The sequence below is a fragment of the Neodiprion pinetum genome, chromosome 4 (assembly GCF_021155775.2).
Source record: "Neodiprion pinetum isolate iyNeoPine1 chromosome 4, iyNeoPine1.2, whole genome shotgun sequence".
Lineage (NCBI taxonomy): Eukaryota > Metazoa > Arthropoda > Insecta > Hymenoptera > Diprionidae > Neodiprion > Neodiprion pinetum.
Window position 1 is genome coordinate 13,527,986 of NC_060235.2, and position 4,188 is coordinate 13,532,173.

General features: G+C 36.4%; 1 long non-coding RNA gene across 1 annotated transcript; it reads right to left on the reverse strand.

The window, feature by feature from the left end:
• Positions 1–343: 343 nt before the first annotated feature.
• LOC138190885 (uncharacterized) lies at positions 344–1,499 on the reverse strand. Its single transcript, XR_011176956.1, has 2 exons — positions 793–1,499; positions 344–438 (listed from the first exon to the last, which is right to left on the reverse strand). It is a non-coding gene; the product is annotated as an uncharacterized lncRNA (long non-coding RNA).
• Positions 1,500–4,188: the final 2,689 nt, after the last annotated feature.

Genomic DNA, 4,188 nt, shown 5'->3' on the forward strand with positions numbered 1-4,188 from the left:
ATCCAGCCACTTTCCCTTGTCGACATTAGGATCAACGGGTATGTTATTGTGTAATGCATTTTTCACCCTGAAAAATGGATTTCTTTTAGTACACATAATACATATTAACTGTTATTGCATAATATTTTTGTCATATATAATACTACAGTACATGATTCAAAATTAATGACTGAAATCTAGCAGAAATTAAAGAACTTTAAGGGAGCTTTCCAGTGTGACAGCCCGAAAAATCGCTGTTTTTCGCGATTTTTTTTTTTAAAGAAAAAATAATCTAATCGGTCTGGTTTTTTTTTTGTATATTAATTGGGTATTGAAGAATACAAAACAATTTTTTAAAGATCGATTTATTTATTAATTAATATCTATAAAAATGATGAAACAATTGTTGCAGAAAATGCACTTGGATGTGGTGTCCACGTTGGGGGTCACAATTTTGATCTGAAACAAAAAACACAAAAAGATTATTGATCGGTATATAATTGGCTTTCGTGCTATGGAGGCTTTTTTCTTTTTTTTTTTTTTTGCAAAAATGGCGCCGGTTTGAACAAAAAGTATCGATTTTAGCATTTTTTTTGGCAGTTTTTTTTACAAAAAAATAGGAAGATGTCAAAAAAAAAAAAAAAGCTTCCATAGCACGATAAACAATGACGTTAAGAATATTGTGTAAAAAATTCAACTCGATAGCTTTAAAACTCTGCCCTCCAAGTTGGACACCGTTTTGAAAAATGCTGTTTCGAGAAAAACGCGTTCAAAGTTTCAAGTGAGGAAATTTTAGGTAAATCGTTTACTTACGGTCAATCAGCGATGCCAGGTCCGTACAATATCCCTTCTGCTTCTTCGAAAAGATCGTGCTCAATGGATTGTTCAGTCCGACGAGCTGTCCTCGCCTCTTTGCTATCCAGGGACGCCTGGCGGTTTGCTTGGATGATGCGCGCATTCTTGTACTTAGCGGCGAAATGTGCGGCGCTCGGCCCTATCGTGCATCCCATCGTCTTCAAAATTTTTAAAATTGGGTCGTAACCTTCATTGAAGGTGCACACAGCACACTGCGTAGCGATTTCTACTATCTGCTTGCCGCAGAATACGTGCTTTGGGGCTAGTTGCCACACACAGTGATTGATTGATTTTCAAGAATTTAGCACGCCATCCGCTTTTTTTTTGAAAATTGAGTGCGACAAAAAAATAAGTCGCGCGACTAATTTACGGCTAATTAACGGCAAATTATGCAATAGTCCGAATTCACATTTTCGACAATTGGCGAGCCAAGTTCATGTACGTGCAGGTAGGAACGAGACAATAGAAATAACAGTCGCACGGGCAGACGGCCGACGCGGCAGCTGTAGCGCTCCCTTGCCTTCTTCCAAAAAATGCTGTACAGTAACCGAAATAATCTGAATTTCGGCATGAAAATTTCAGGGAATATTCGGAAGAGTGTATACTATTCGATAAAGCAAAAAAAAAAAAATCGATTTTTTGAAAATTTCACACTGGAAAGCTCCCTTAAGCAATAAAATTATAACAAATGATATATTGACAAATAAAAAAAAAATTACACATTTACAAAATTTAAATATCTTTGTATACATTTTGTCAACATTACCTTTTTTTTTTATTTATTAATTCATTTATTTAGAATTGAAAAGTAATGTTGTCTTTAAAATTTAAACTCATTTCAAAATGTCATGTTGATCATCAAAATATTTAATTATTTATTTTATTAAGTATAATAGTCATTATTTGTTAATTGAGATGTTATTGCAAATACTAATAGTTGATTAATATCATTAATCAACGAAAATTATTATTGTTATTTATTTCCATTAATTTTTTACAACAGTGTAAACAAGTATTGATACTTAACCTCTCAATCAGGACACTTTTTTTTCCTTGCTGTGATCGCCCATGGCATTTCAACCACCTTTTTAATTGTTCACAACTGTGTGCTTCCACAGAGCCGTAAACTAGTGAAGCACCATCAATAGTTTTTTCCAATAATTCATATGAATGAGGAGATATTATTCCATTCCCAGCCATTGTTGGACAAAACAGTACGAAACTTTTGTTATTACCGCCAATTCAGCATGGCGGCTGCGCTTGCGCGCATCACATGATGAAAAGGCCTATCGATCGTTGTCGGGCCTTGCAGACTCTAATTAGATGCCCGACCTTGTCGCAAAAGCTACATTTTTCAATTTTATAAAAACATTTATCTTGCAAATGGTTCGAATACCCGCAGCGGTTACACGGGTCACGAGACGGTATTTGATTTGTGTCTTTTTTGTTTAGTTTGAATGTTTTATTTTTCGAAATATTTTTAATCGTTTCCGCGTCCGGTTGATTAAGTATTTTTTTGCTGTTCCGCCGATTTCGCGTTACTAGCTGTTTCTAGGGATTTATCAAGCGATAATCCGTCTGGGTATGTTGTCGTTACCGATTCCTCGTGTCGTCGGCATAAGGATCTTTGAAGCTCTTCATTCTGTATTCCGCCTGATATGCATTGATAATTTCCTGTCAAGACCTGAGAATTTACAATCTACCTCTAATCTTCCTATCTCGCGAACGAAATCCTTTAGCGTTACATTTTCTTGTTGGTTTCGTTTGTGAAAGTGGATCCGAGCTAAGAGTTCGTTTATACACTGACCGAAATGCGATTTACATTTATCAAGGATATCATTGTATTCTTTATCTTTCGGAGCAGTTGGCGAGCAGAGAGATTTTATTATCGCGTAATTTTTCGTTTCAATTGCTGTCAACAGCGTTGCCCGTTTCTTTGAATCGTTGGTAATATTATTTGCCTCGAGGTAGAATTTGACTTGTTCTATATCGGCCCAGGTTTGTTTTTCTGCTTCGAACTCGGTAAGTTTACCTATGTTGGGTGCCATGACGTCAGCCAGTGTATATCCGATTGTCCCTGCTGATACTCGTGATGTCCCCGGAATTTTATTTTTCTCCTCTGGTTCGTTCTTTTTAATTTGCTTTGCTTGCACTTTCACAAATTCCGACAAGATCTCCCGTAATTCATCGATGTTCGTTGAGGGCTCTACGTCGATGTTATAATAGTGACAGGCTTGGATTAATGTCTCTTTTGTCTGTGCGTAAATCCACGCGTTTTTTCCTGTCGCCACGTGCTCCTCGATTTCAGTCCACTCTTCACTCATTGCCCGTTTCAATTTTAATTTTTACTTTTTACTATGCGCATTGTGTGATTCCTTTCTTTCCTCGTCGCCATTTTTTGGATACGGAACCAAGGGAACACCAGTATGTTGATCTAGCTTTATTTCACATTGTAGTACATTTACGTCGCTGAGCTAGCGAGACCGTGTCGGACGAGAGGCTTAATGAGACAGCTGTGTTCTGCGTCAGACCCGCGGCATGGCCGTACGCGACAGAACCACTATTATAAAGTTTATCAATTCTGGTGGCCGGGATGTTTTCGATTAATTTTTTCGGATAGCTATTATCGTAGAATGTGTCCTCAATTAACTTTACGTTTTTTCCCCCAAATTGTAGTTCAGCTAATTTGAAACCTCTGTCTACTAACCCTGAAAGTACACTTTTTTATATGTTAAAGGGTGATGTGATGTAAAATATAAATATCTCCCAGACCAAGTGGGGTTTCTAAGCCCATAAATATTGAGAACATTGTTAATGTTGATAATATTTAAATCTAAGAAACTATTGCTATTGTTAGATTGTAATTCGAAAGTAAATTGGAAATTGGAATGAAATTGGTTAAACTTTTTACTATGTCCGTCACATTGTCTGTGTGTACAGTGGTAAGAATATCATCGACATATCTCTTGTAAAAAGGTAATTTATAGTTTAAACTTTGGATTGTGGAGTTTTCAAGTTTTACACGACTAGATTTGCAATGGCGGGGCTGATGGGAGACCCCATTGCAACACCTTGGATTTGTTGGTAAAATACCTTCTTATGTACAAAATATGTGTATGTTAAACAGAGTTCTACCGCCTTCAAGTATTCCTCTTTTGGTAATCAAGTGTGTTTTCCAATTTCATTCCATCTATCATATATGCAACTTAAAACTGATTGTATGTGAATATTAGTAAACAGTGACGTTACATCAATCTATGTGTAGCTGGTATGTGGAATCCTCTAATTACATTCGCTGAATCCCAAGAATTTTTAACATGGAATTGAGATTTTCCTATTACTTCATTTAACGGA